The sequence below is a fragment of the Panicum virgatum genome, chromosome 7K, assembly GCF_016808335.1.
Source record: "Panicum virgatum strain AP13 chromosome 7K, P.virgatum_v5, whole genome shotgun sequence".
NCBI lineage: Eukaryota > Viridiplantae > Streptophyta > Magnoliopsida > Poales > Poaceae > Panicum > Panicum virgatum.
Genome location: NC_053142.1, coordinates 6,102,866 through 6,118,042, shown reverse-complemented (window position 1 = coordinate 6,118,042; position 15,177 = coordinate 6,102,866).

Here is a 15,177-nt window from a genome sequence, read left to right as displayed (position 1 = left end):
ATACATAGTTCCACTCGGGGACCCGCTAAGCCTCCCTGCATAGCCCTTGGCCACGTATCTGGGACCGGGCCCCAATGGTTAAGTTAAAGAAGGTAATTGGCTCATCCGTACCATTATATTGGATATGTGGTAGCACGGAAAGGTGCTCAAGGCCGATGGCATCCACTCGGTCCTCAATCGATCCGAGCGGACTATGCCCATGTGACTTCATTCTCTAGGCCCTACCATTCCGCTCGAATCTCGGTACTACAACTTCACTAACAACCAAACCAAACCAATGCAATCAAGGGTAACCGGTAAATGTGATACTCCAGCTGTTCTTTCTAGTAAGCAAGATTAGTATTCTAAGCAGAGCTAAGCATCTAGTCAAGATGAGTAATTATCTGACTAACAAGTGACAAGGACATGGATAAACCAATCAAGGAAGGACAATGCATTAAAGTGGGTACATGAATGCAATACGTACATAATTTATATACCCAACATTACCCGATGAGATAACTAAACTAAATCAGGTTAAATAGGAGCAAGGATTCATGCTTAGCTACTTGCCTCGGCAAGCTTCGGGCTCGACCGCGAACTGGACTTCGGGTTCTGGCTCAACGGACTCGGTGGGCTCCACGGGTTCGACCTCCGATGGTTCGGTCACTATAATGCATGGATGAAATGCATGTGTTAGTGCAATTCTACGATTGTGCATAAAATAAACTGCATGAAATGATATGCGCGAAAAGATATACATGAAATAGCATTTTGGATATGCAACCCTGACAAAACCGGAGGTTCCGGAATTTCAAACCGGAGGTTCCGGTTTTAGGCACTTGTCAGGCCAAAACCGGAAGTTCCGGTTTCTAAAACCGGCGGTTCTGGTTTCAGCCGGTCTTTGCCATGGCATGCACGGCGCGGCGTGGACGCGGCCGCGGCGCGCTTGGCGCGGCGTGCGCGTGCGTGCACATCGCGCATAGCATCGGCAGCGATGACGCAAGGCAGCGCGGTGAGGCAGGGCTGGAGAGGGGCAGGGGGCGTGCTCACGGTGTATCCCAGGCGGCGGCGAGTCTCACCGGCGGCGGCACGAGCGGAGGGGAGCAACGGCGGGGCGGTGCGGCAGCGAACGATGGCTGCGGGCAGAGGGCGACGCCAGCAGCCCTGCACAGCGAGGCCCAAGGCCGGGTGAGGAAGGAAAACGGAGGAGGACGATGCAAGGAAGCTCCCCAAGCGAGGACGGCGAATCGCGATGGCGACGGAGCTCAAACCGCGGCGGCCGTGGAGGATTTGGGGAACGAATAGGGTTAGGGTTTGAGGGGAAGGGGCCGGTTGGGCCTTAAGGGCGAGGAGAGGAGTGAGGGGGCGGCACGGCACGCGAGGATGGCCGGCGGCGGTGGCGACGTGCGGCGCGCCGCGATTCGTGCTCTGCCCACCGGAGCAGAGTAAAACCGGAGGTTCCGGTTTTTGAACCCGGAGCTTCCAGAATTTCAATTTTTCCAAAACCTGGCATGTTACAGTTGTGGGGGAGCCGGAGGCGGGGCGCCGGAATTGGAAGGTGTTCGCCAGGAGGAATAAGAAACGATGCCAGATTCCGCGCGGAATTGGAATTGGATTCGAACGCGAGGTGCGGGCGTCCGAGGGGCGGGGCGATGCGGGGCACGGGAGGCTTCAACGTGTTGAAGCGTAGACATTGTGGCCATTGGATTGAGTTCAGGATTGTAGCGAGCCATTGATTTTGATGTAGCAGCATTTCTGGGTACAATTTTTAGTGTGCACTATGGTCTCCCTTCTCAGCGGGGGGCGCGGCAGCGGGTGTTCCTAGCATAATTTGATCGCTCCTTTTAGGGAGGGAAAATTGTACAGTACCCTTAACTTGCCCAGTTTGGCCTGTACAATTTAATCTTGTTCCTAGCAGCAGCTGAGTAAAATGTTTTTTCATATATTTTCTGCTCAATGGAATTAGCTAAAATTTTTACAGTAGATTGATGATTAAGTTTTGTACTCTGTGTTAAAGTTTCAAAGCCAAGAGCCTTGTTTAGCTCTAGATGTAGTCAGTACATGTTAGGCTAGTGTTTATTGAAATAGTTTGACTTGTTCTTGAACTAGGAAAAGATGGAACAAACCCCTAGTTTCTTTATGAGTTAATTTGTGCAAGATAATACTCTATAAATGATTGCCAAATGAACTGAAGATGAAAGTGTTTTCTGTAATCTATACACATCCTCCATCCCTTGACGGTTTGTTGTGGAATTAGCTCGTTCTTGCTATTTTCCACTACCATCATGCCTCCTTTCTTGGGCACGATCTGAACTGGGCTTACCCACTCACTATGCGGAATATGATAGATGATTCCGGTGTCTAGGAGTTTGAGGACCTCTTTCTTCACTACCTCCATCAGCATTTTTCAACCTTCTTTGGGGTTGCCTAGAAGGTGCTATTTCAGTATCCAAAGGGATTCGGTGAGTGCAATGCCCTTGAGATCCTGTAGGGCATAGCCTAGGACTGATCGGTGCTTTTCTAGGATGGAAATAAGATTGTGTGTCTCCTCTTCTGAGAGTTTATCACTAATGATCATGTGAGACTCTACATCGCTCTTTAGGAAAGTGTATATGAGCCTAGAAGGTAAAGGCTTTAGCTCAATCGGATGTCATGATGGCTTTTCGGTCCCGGGCAGCTTGAAGGTCTCGTTAGAGTCCTCATCTACCTCGATGACTTCTTCTGGATTTTCCTCGATATCCTCCTCGAGGTCTGAGTCAAAAGACTCGAGAGCGGAAGTGTCCATTACTTCCTCGATTGGCTCGAGAGTAGGGAGATACTCCACTGAGCATTTTAATGCTCGATCCACCAGGATGTGGAGAGTGTCCTTCCGTAACTTGATGTTTAGGCACCCATCTTTAGGAACATCCTTAAGGAGAGCCTTAAGGGAATGTCCTATCAGGAAATTGAAGTTGAGATCTTCGAAGACATGAAAGTTTAGTCGCACCTTAACATCGTAGTGCCAGGATGACACATCTGTGAGTATCCCGTAACTACTTGTAAGAGAACCTAAAGGTCTCTTGAGCTGTCTACCTGTCAGAGTGAGCCTGTAGTTGCCCAAAAAGACTAAAGAGAATTCATCTAACATAAGATTGGCTGCAACAGTGGGATTATAGAGGGCGTCCACATCTTGATCTCGTAGACGGCAACGGAGTGATGAGGAAGGGCAGTTTAGATGAATTGGGTTTAAGGATGACTCTCCTTCTGGCAGTCATTCATTGCTCATCAACATTGTCAACTCTTGAATCGTCTCCCGAAGATAGTTTTCATCTAAGGGATCCGTGAGGGTGATAGGGATCGATGGTCGCATCTGACAGAAGTATCTTGAAGTGTTTCCAAAATCTTCAAAGAGATCGGACTCGATACTTCGAAGAAACTCCGGAGGTAGAGGATCGTCTTCCTCTGGTGTTTCGGGTTTAAGTTTAGGAGAGGTCTCAGGGGTCGAATCTACTTATTGGCTTTCTAAATGTTTTGATTCGATCTCTGAAGGTTCCTCTTGACACATCTCGGGTTCTGTCAAAATTGGCTCATGGATACAAATGAAAGAGGTTCTGTCCAAAATTTTATTAAGAACTTCCCTGCCTTCGGGTGGGGTAAGATGAGCAAAAGATCCTCCAGAAGTAAGATCGAGATGGTATGGAGACTCCTTGTCAAGGCCAGCATAAAAATGCTGAAGCAATAAATGCTCGGGTAATGACAAGTCAGGGCATGATTGAACTAATAAGGTAAATCGAGCCCAAGCTACACCGATCAATTCCTTATCATTCTGAGGGAAAGTTAAAATTTCCGTTCGTAAGACACATATTCATGAAAGCGGGAAGAACACAGAACAGAATCTGTTTCGAAGTTCAATCTAACTTCCATTCACACAACCTACGACGCGAATGTACCATTGCTTCGCTTCCTCCAAAAGGGAGAAAGGAAACAACTTCCATTTAAGAGTTTCGTGTGTCACGCCTAAAATTTTCAAGCATGAGCACTGTTGGCGGTCATTTTCAGTGATTTCTACCGCCGACATTCCTTCGGATTTCATACTTTCAGGACCATATTACATCAATTTTCACAAACATTAATGAGTTTCATGAGTTTTGGTGCACTTGTGATTTCAGGAACGAAACATACAAAATTGAGCCAAAATGGGAGAAATCGCAGGCCGGCCGGCCTACCCCTATGTAATTTCATCGTGCAACTCCTCGGGAATGGTCCTGAACACAAGATCAAGCAAATATCAAGTGTTGTACACAAGTGCTACGAGTTAAGACCAAAAGGCATATACCAAGTCCATTTGGGTCCACATTCAGTGACAAACCACTCAACCAAGACCTAAACAGACTTGAGGGCGAATGTACAACACGTGACCAACATGACAGAACAATGGACGGCCGAGGCGAGCCAGAGCCAGGCTGGCCGGCCTAGGTGAGGCCGGCAGGCCCCTAACTGTCTGCGTTGAAGCCAAGCAACTGCCACCGACTTCAGGAGGGAATCAGCTGCGTCCACGAGAAGGCAGTGCGGGATCAGAGCCACTCACAGGCCGGCCGGCCTAAGGGAGGCCAGCCGGCCCCACCTGTCAACCTCTGGTGCTCCCTCTTGGCGCGGAAGTTAAGCACAACCGCCTTACCTACTTGCAACTGACGCCAAGCTCTGAACCAACCCTAAAGCACTATAGATAGAGCTCCACCTCTCACTTGTAACACACACCATCCATAAGAGAAGACTGTTCACTCTTTTGCTCTCTTTGTATTAGAATATGGAGAGAGTGAGGTGAGAGCTTTGGTGCAAACCAAGCTTCAAGGAGCGGACTCGAGTTCTCTCAGTCTTACTCCATATTTTGTATCCACCTCGGGGGAATATATCTTTGAGTAAGTACCTCGTCTCAACTTCAGTTTTTCGCTAGCTTTACTTTCTGCTTTAGTTACTTGTTTAATTACTTTCTTTGATCTACAAGATCCTGAGTCTGCGTAAGTAGCAAGTTCTACTTATTTGAGGTTGCATTCTATCTAAGTACACGGTAGGAGCAAGTAGCTTGATAGCTGTGGGCGTGGTGCCCAGGCTTGGTTACCTATCTCGGGTTGTGTTCTACCCCACGGAACCGTTGTGATCGGTGGCAAGTGGTGACAACCATGTCTGCCCCTCATAGTCCACCACGTTCGGGTGTTCTCATAGCAGTAGTGCCGACTGCCGTTGGACTCCCTTCTCACTCCAGTCTAAGTCCTTTCCTGAGGCCGCCGAAGCAGATCAAGTCAGTAGTTAGCTTGTGTTGTCGGTCAAAACCCACCGGCGAGTAGCGTCAGGCAACACGAAGAGCCGGGAGATCGCGGGGCGCTGGCAGGCACTACTCCCTCGTCAACGGCCCGCAATTCCAGCACACACTGCGGCTTTGGAAGACGCAGGGCGTGCCACCTGACCTATACCTGATCAGGAAGGTGCGAACGTGCTTGCGACGATTTGCCTGCATAAACAAACACGTGCAAACATAAGTCCGAGCCGTGGTCAGCTCCCCTGGACGACTCTTGCATCGGCTTTAAAGAGTCGATCGAGTCCCGGTGTTAGATTGGATCTGTATGTATCCGGATATTGATGAATAAAGCAAATAACTGTAAAGCTGCTTCAATTAAATCTAGCTAATCTAATCCACGATGGTAAAAGCTTCACTGCTAGATCGGAACATCCTACACGTGGTTAGGCCTAATGAGCGTAATAAATAACTGAACCTTAACCAGAATAGTGGCCTAAGAACAAGCTAAAGCCGATTCCCAGATCAATTCCCTGTTAAGGCTAAAGCAAAGCATCTAATACGCCACCGGATCATCCAACCCGTTTGCAAGGCCTAACCTAGCAGATATTACGCCAACTCTTAAGTATAAGAGCAAACCATAACAGATTAGATCTACTAGATGGAAAAGAAGCAGGGTGTTGTCTCCGTGCAACTAATTCTATGCAATAAGAATTAGTATAAGATTAATACATGATTGCATAGAGATAACATGATATTCGTAGATGATAAGCAATGAAAGCACGATGAATCTACTAAATTCATGCTACGAAAATCAGGATAACTAGCATTACTCGCCATAAAAAATGCTTCAGTACGAGTAATACCAAGATAAAAGCAAGAACAACGCTGCCCTGATCGCAAGAAATGATCAGGGCAGCATGGCACTTACTTGGATGAAACACTAAGATTAGGGGTGGCGGTGCGCCGAGAGTTGTTGTTTGCGAGACGTGATGACGTTCTTCTTTTACAAATACCATAGGGTACATATTTATAGTCCGGAGACTTGGGGAACAATCTAAACTAATGTGTCCATATCGGACTCTATCTCTAACTCAATCTGAACTAAGTCTAAGGATACATGGCCCACATGGCCCAAATGCTCACGCAGGAGCCGATTCGTAAGCCTCCTTCAATTTCCTCATTAAGCCCAACTCACTCGCGGCCCATTAATTAACCTGTTAAATTATGGCGATAACACATGCCCCCCTAGTTTTGGCATAAGCACTTCCAACAGAATCATCAAACCAGGTTATGAGACTTATCAACCAGTCGTAGCAGCTCGGCGATTTGTCTTAGGACAAGTCCCTCCCCACTTCCATATTCACCACTTGGTGGAGAGCAGAGCCGATCTGCCCGATGGTCTCACCAGCTCAAGATGCTACAGCATGTTTGACCACCTCCACATTCCAATACCAGCCGATCTATCCTTTGCCCCCTCATCAACCGACTTTAGCACTTGGTGGGGAATGTGGAAAACTCATGTATTCAGAAAAGCTTTAGGTCCTCGACTACAACAAATTGATCCTGAATATGTAATCCCCGAAGAAGAGGTACTGAATCCGTGCTCTTATTCTTTCTAACCCCTCTCCCAAACTCTTGGCTAACCTTGCTCACCTTGCTTGCAGCAACAAGATGGTCCAGAACCCATGACAAATAACGGGGAACCATTCTTCTTTCTTCCATCCGCCCCTGATGTTTTCTTTTGCAAGGGATCACCACCAATGAAGAAAGTGATAATGACTGTTCGGCCAGACTCACCCCAGTCGGCCTCTAAGCGGAGACAATCCTCTGGAGGTGCTGCCCTCCGAGTGCCAACTAAGAAAAGGAAGATCTTCATGAGACGGGTCATCAAGAAGACAGCACAACCTTCTCCAAGTCCATCAGACTCCAACACCAACCAGGTAATCCATCTCTCTAAATTTTCCTGAATGTTTTCCCCTTTTATATGCACATATACTCTGGTTGATTATAATCTTTTCTCCAGGACACAACTGAAGAAATCCTTAGCACTGGAAGCCCATCACAAAAGAGAACCGTTGTTCATGAATTCAATACTGGAACAACTGTAATCCCTGAATAGCAAGAAGCAACCATCATCCAAGCAGAAATTCACAGCAAGAAACCGCAACAGATGATGTGATGATGGAAGCCCAACCCAGAACTCCTGAAGCTCCGATAGAGACGTGTGACGAACAAGCCGACATAGCCGATGCTACTGTTGCTGCCCCAACTGAGTCGATCATACTCGGATCGACTATTGCTTCTTCCTTACAACAGGTAACGTCGCATGAGCCGATTTTAAATCAGCCGATGACTCTGTTGATATGTCTTGCTCCCAAAACTAACTCTGATATCTTCACAGGGCTTCAACATTTCAGATTTGATCTCCTTTGATCCGGCATCAATGGGTCTGATCGCCCTTGGAGCGAATATACCACAACCACAGCAGCCGATTGACCTCGCGAATCAGCTTCAACACATCAAAACCCTGCTATCTACTCCAATCAGTAACCTAGTCGATGACTCCAGCGAAATACAGAAAATCCTTGAGCAAATAGAATCCCAACTCCCAGAGTCACTTCGGGTCAAGCTCTGGCCAGCCGGCCATCTTCCCTTCTTCCGGGCAGAGGTGAAAACAGTGCAACAGAGGATAGAATTAAGGCATTCTGAAGCTCCTCTGATAGCCGACATTGCTGAAAGGTGCAAGCTGCTAAACCAGAAGAAGGCAACTCTGGATGCCAAAGCCGATACCACAGCGAGTACAAGGCGACTCAGCCTCCTTGAGAAAGAACTGGCAGAACTCGAAGAAAAGGTCCGCACCACACAAAGACTAATCCAAGAGGAGAAAGCCTCGATTGCAAACTCTAAGCAAGAAGCCCAAGAAATAACCGAGCAAATACGGGCAGAGTTTGCAGAAATCAACACCTTGAGTCAACAGATAATAACAGGCGATGACAAGGACGACGAAGCAGTCATAGCAAGAGCCGACGCCGTACGCGCAGAAGCCATCCATGCCATAGAAGAGTTCCTGAACTAATAGAACAATTCGGAAAACATTTAATGGTGTTTGTTAAACCTGAAACTTGTACTCATTAAAAACATCTTAAGTCGATGGTTGCACATTGGCTGCCTTGCATCTCATAATTTTTTTTGCTGGCCAACTCAACGTGTTGCCTCTCTCTCTTTTGTTTTTCTTTCTTTTACTGGCCAACTCAACGTGTTGGCCTATATATATATATATATTTACTGGCCAATTCAATGTGTTGGCCTTTTATAATGCAGCTAGATGGATCTCATCGACTCTTATCACTCGCCTTCCCACATGCTCGAGAAATACTTCTTGAGGTGTTGGCCATTGACCGCCACAGGAAACTTGACACCATCCAATTCCTCAAGCATGTATGCATTTACAGGCAAAACCTGATGAACCTTGTACGGTCCGTGCCAAGTTGGAGACCATTTACCATACTTCCTGTCTTTAGTTCCCAATGGTAGTACTGTCTCCCAAACTAGGTCTCCAACCTGGAACTCTTTCGGCTTGACCTTTTTGTTGTATGCACGAGCAACTTTAGCCTTGTTTTCCTTGATCTTCTCAAGTGACCAAAGTCTTAGCTCTGTAAGATCCTCCACATTATCGCTCATCAAGGCTGCATACTCTTCAGCCGATAGATCATTCTGAAACTCAACACGCCTCGATCCGGTCGTGATCTCCCATGGTAACACAGCATCTTGACCGTAGACCAGATGGTATGGTGACGTCTTGATGGATCCGTGACACGAAATACGATATGCCCACAAAGCCTCTGATAACACCTCATGCCAGCGCCTAGGATATTCATCGATCTTCCTTTTAATCAGCTTGATAAGGCTCTGGTTGGATGCTTTAGCCTGTCCATTAGGCTGGGCATAATAAGGGGATGATCTGATCAGCTTGAACCCCGTGTCATCGGCAAACTTTCTAAATTCCTCCGATATAAAGACCGATCCTCCATCGGTCGTAATGGTCTGAGGGATCCCAAACCTATGAATGATGTGCTCTTTAACGAAATTAATCACATCTTTTGATGCCACCAACCTCATGGGTACCACCTCTACCCATTTTGTGAAATAATCTTTGACAGCTAACACCCATTGGTGACCTTTGCTAGATGGCGGGTTAATCGGGCCAATCATATCCATGGCCCAACCCCTGAACGGCCATGGCTTAATGATAGGATTCATCACTGATGCCGGCACCATCTGAATCTTGCCGAATCTCTGACATGCCTGACATCCCTTGTAATTTTTAAAGCAATCCTCAAGCATGGTAGGCCAGAAATATCCCGATCGTCTAATCAGCCATTTCATCTTATGAGCCGATTGATGAGTACCACAGGCTCCTTCATGAACCTCATGCAAGAGCCGATTCGACTCCGAAGGCCCCAAACATTTAAGCAGCAGTCCTTCCAAGGTCCTGTAGAACATGTCGTCTCCTATCAGAACATACTTCATAGCTTTAAGTCTTATCCTTCTGGGTGCCCCCCGAGCCGAATCCTTCAAATAATTGAAGATATCGGCTCTCCAGTCTCCAGGTTCTAGAAACTGAACCTCTACATCAACTCCATCGGTTGTTTCCTTGTATCCAGAAGCCATCTGCGCCAAGTCATTGGCTTCACTGTTCAAAGTCCTTCATATCCAGTGGACATTAATGTACCTGAATCGTGACATCAACTCACAGCACTGCATCCATATTGGAAAAAGAGCCTCGCTCTCACATTTATATTCTTCCGTGAGCTGAGAAATCACCAGCTTCGAATCCCCAAATATTTCCACTACTTCTGCACCAGCTTCCAAGAGTAATTCCATTCCCTTGCGACCGGCCTCATACTCTACTAAATTATTGGTGCATGGAGTAGCCATCCTGATGGAAAAAGAATAAGTCGCCCCATGAGGCGATACCAAAAGAATTCATACGCCGCACCCATCATCACAAGCCGATCTGTTAAAGAACATGGCCCAGGCACGTACAAAAAATGCAGATACGTCAGTGTTGACTCTGTCTGCAATGAGATCCGCCAGTGCCTGTCCCTTGACTGCCTTTGCAGGTTGATATCGGATATCGAATTCTGACAATGCAAACATCCATTTTCCTAGTCGGCCTTTCAGAATAGGAGCCGACAGCATATGCTTGATGACATCCGATTTACATATGACAATTGTTTCTGCCAAGAGCAAAATATGTCGAAGCTTCGTACATGTGAAGAATAAACAAAGGCAAAGCTTTTCGATCTCGGGATACCTAGTCTCGGCGTCCAACATGCGCCTGCTGAGGTAGAAGACAACCCTCTCATGGTCGTCATGTTTCTGAATCAGAACCGAGGCGATGGAAGTGTCACCCATGGTCAAGTACACGTAAAAGGCCTGTCCTGCCGTGGAGGAACCAAAACTGGAGGCTTCGACAAATATACCTTAATTTCGTCGAAAGCTTGCTGCTGCTCTGCCCCCCAGTGAAACTCATCCTCGGACTTGATCTTCACCAGACCCATGAATAGCTCGATATGCCTAGACAGATTGGAGATAAATCGTCTGACAAAGTTAATTTTGCCAATGAGCTTTTGCAACTCCTTCTTTGTAGTAGGCGGCATCATTGTCTTTACTGCTTCTTGACTCTTCAAGCCGATCTTGATTCCTCACTCATGTACCAGGAATCCTAAGAACTGACCGGCCGATACGCCAAAGGCACATTTCTTCAAGTTCATTTTGAGCCCGAACTTCCAAGTTCGCTCCAAAACCTTACGCAAATCTTCCAGATGCCCCCCAGCAGACATGGACTTGACCACGACATCATCAATGTAGATCTCTACCAGCTTGCCGATGGGATCATGAAAGATGTAATTCATGGCGCGTTGATACGTTGCACCGGTATTTTTCAATCCAAAGCTCATAACCAAGTACTCGAACAAGCCGACCGCGCCTGATACTCTGAACACGGTCTTCCTTATGTCTTCTAGGGCCATCAAGATCTGGTTGTAGCCGGCGTTACCATCCATAAAGCTCAGCATTTTGTGACCGGCAGTGGCGTTGATCAATGTTTCTGCCACGGGCATCGGATATTCGTCCTCTGGCATTGCTCTGTTGAGGTCCTTGAAATCCACGCAGACTCTCCATCGGCCATCCTTCTTCTGTACATGGACCACACTGGAGATCCATTCTGCATACCTGCATAGCCTGATGAACCCTGCGTCCAACATCTTTTGCACCTCTTTCTTGACCTCCTCCAGGACTTCAGCCTTCATCTGCCTTGCTCGTTGTTGAAACGGCCGAAATCCTTTCTTAAGCGGGAGCCGATGTTCGACGATGCTTCTATCCAGACCAGGCATTTCAGTATAATCCCACGCGAAACAATCCCGGTATTCCCTCAACAGTGCTATCATCGGCTCACGCAGACTCGGGTCTAGTTTCTTGCTGATAAATGTTGGTCGCGGCTTATCCCCGGGACCAATATCGACTTCCTCCAAATTGTCAGCTGATGTAAACCCGTACCCCAACTTGCCGTCGCCTGTTAAATCGACTGTGGACGCAGGTGACTCATCATCATCTGCCACATCGACAGCAAACACGGGGAGATGACAAAAGAAAATTTTCGGCCGACCGCACGGGCTGGCCATTTCTATATTACTCCTTGAAACTGAATGCACATTAACTAACCAACTACCAGAGCAGGCTAAAGTCTGTCCACACTATAACAGTTTCGACCATAAACAAAAATTGTCTATTTTTGGGGCCAATCACAGGGACCGGCCTCTCTAAGCCCACTAGGCTCTGTAGCATGCCAGGATGTATTTATTCTGTGAGGCCAGTGGATAAGACCAGGCTCAATCCATTTTTTGTCGCTTCGATCCGATCACAGTCTTCCAGTGTAACACCCGGTTTTTAAAAGGACATAAACCGAGCAATCATATACGTGCCAGGATCAAGTCACACGTATATACAACAGAATGAACAATGTATCACAACACATATCACGTAAAAAGATATAATAAAGCGAATACGAATGTTATTTATTACATTAATGAAAAAATGTCTGATACAGAGTATGCGGAAGCGTAAAACATATACGAGAAACTCTCGGAAGCAGGGCGCCACTGGGACGTCGACTGGGAGATGAACGCCTAGAAGTCCTCGTAGTCCTGGTAACGCTGAGCGAACTCCCTCGCATCGGCAGGAACTGAGCAGCAGTAGCATATCCAAGAGGAAAAAGTAGAGAAGAGGCAAGAGTGAGTACACAACTTGTACTCAACAAGTATAACACAAACTATGAGGCTCTAAGGTTAGCTGACTCAACTGCATTAGCTTTTAAGTCTTGGCAAAATTTTATTAAAACTATTTACTACAAGTGGATGAATTACCATAAACCCAGTTACATAGTAATTAATCAAAATTAATCATGTTACTACTGAGAACCAAACCGAAACCACCAAGGTAACCCCGAGAAGCACCCCCCTTGTCGGAAGGAGATAACCCCACTAATCAAAAGGAGGATCTGGGCCTGAACGCGACATCGAGTTTTCTATTGATCTTTTGCCTGGCACTGCTCCTATTGCAAAGCGGCCCTACCGTATGGCACCTATAGAGCACGAGGAAGTCAAGAAGACTATTGATGAGTTGCTAACCAAGGGCTATATCCGTCGCAGCTTCTCTCCTTGGGCTTTTCCATTATTGCTGGTAGATAAGAAGGATGGCTCGAAGAGAATGTGTGTCGATTATCGGGAGCTGAATGTAGTTACCATCAAGAACAAGCATCCACTACCCCGTATTGAGGATCTCTTCGATCTGCTTCGAGGTGCTCGTATATTCTCAAAGATTGATCTGAGTTCGGGTTATTTTCAGCTGAGGATCCGTCCTGGGGATATTCCGAAGACGGCATTCACTTGCAAGTATGGGCTGTATGAGTACACGGTCATGTCCTTCGGCTTGACTAATGCCCCGGCTTTCTTCATGCACTTGATGAACATGGTTTTCATGGATTATCTGGATGTCCTTGTGGTGATCTTCATTGATGATATTCTGATCTTCTCCAAGACAGAGGAAGAGCATGAGGAGCATCTGAGGCTCGTATTGCAGAGATTGAGAGAGCATCAGCTATATGCTAAGTTCAGCAAGTGCGAGTTCTGGATTGACGAGGTTCCATTCCTCGGTCATATCATCTCCAAGGGAGGTATTGCAGTTGATCCAAGCAAGGTGAAGGATGTGCTCGAGTGGGAGACACCGCAGACGGTGGAGGAAGTCCGGTCATTCTTGGGCTTAGCAAGATATTATCGGAGGTTCATTGAGAATTTCTCCAAGATCACAAAGCCTTTGATTTCCTTGCTAGAGAAGAATGCGGCATTTATATGGACTGATGAGCGTCAGATGGCCTTCGATGAGCTGAAGAAGAGGTTGACTACGGCGCCAGTCCTTATTCTGCCAGGCCAGAGCAAGAGGTTCACGGTGTACTGTGATGCTTTGAAGGATGGTCTTGGTTGTGTTCTGATGCAGGAGGGCAGAGTGATAGCTTATGGTTCACGACAGTTACGTCGGCATGAGCTGAACTATCCCACTCATGATCTTGAGTTAGCCGCAGTTGTGCATGCTCTGAAGATTTGGAGGCATTACTTGTATGGGCAGCAGTGTGATATCTACACTGATCACAAGAGCCTCAAGTACATTTTCACACAGAATGAGCTGAACATGCGGCAGAGAAGATGGTTAGAGCTAGTCAAGGATTATGACCTGGAGATTCACTATCATCCGGGTAAGGCCAATGTTGTGGCAGATGCTCTGAGCAGAAGAAGCTATGTCAACATGGCCGTTGCTTTCCAGATGCCTCCAGAGTTATGTGAGGAGTTCGAGCAGTTGAGTATGGGTTTCTTGCATCATACTTCGAGTGCGGCATTCGAGGCAGAGGTCGCACTCGAAGTATGATGCAAGAAACCCATACTCAACTGCTCGAACTCCTCACATAACTCTGGAGGCATCTGGAAAGCAACGGCCATGTTGACATAGCTTCTTCTGCTCAGAGCATCTGCCACAACATTGGCCTTACCCGGATGATAGTGAATCTCCAGGTCATAATCCTTGACTAGCTCTAACCATCTTCTCTACCGCATGTTCAGCTCATTCTGCGTGAAAATGTACTTGAGGCTCTTGTGATCAGTGTAGATATCACACTGCTGCCCATACAAGTAATGCCTCCAAATCTTCAGAGCATGCACAACTGCGGCTAACTCAAGATCATGAGTGGGATAGTTCAGCTCATGCTGACGTAACTGTCGTGAAGCATAAGCTATCACTCTGCCCTCCTGCATCAGAACACAACCAAGACCATCCTTCAAAGCATCACAGTACACCGTGAACCTCTTGCTCTGGCCTGGCAGAATAAGGACTGGCGCCGTAGTCAACCTCTTCTTCAGCTCATCGAAGGCCATCTGACGCTCATCAGTCCATATAAATGCCGCATTCTTCTCTAGCAAGGAAATCAAAGGCTTTGTGATCTTGGAGAAATTCTCAATGAACCTCCGATAATATCTTGCTAAGCCCAAGAATGACCGGACTTCCTCCACCGTCTGCGGTGTCTCCCACTCGAGCACATCCTTCACCTTGCTTGGATCAACTGCAATACCTCCCTTGGAGATGATATGACCGAGGAATGGAACCTCGTCAATCTAGAACTCGCACTTGCTGAACTTAGCATATAGCTGATGCTCTCTCAATCTCTGCAATACGAGCCTCAGATGCTCCTCATGCTCTTCCTCTGTCTTGGAGAAGATCAGAATATCATCAATGAAGATCACCACAAGGACATCCAGATAATCCATGAAAACCATGTTCATCAAGTGCATGAAGAAAGCCGGGGCATTAGT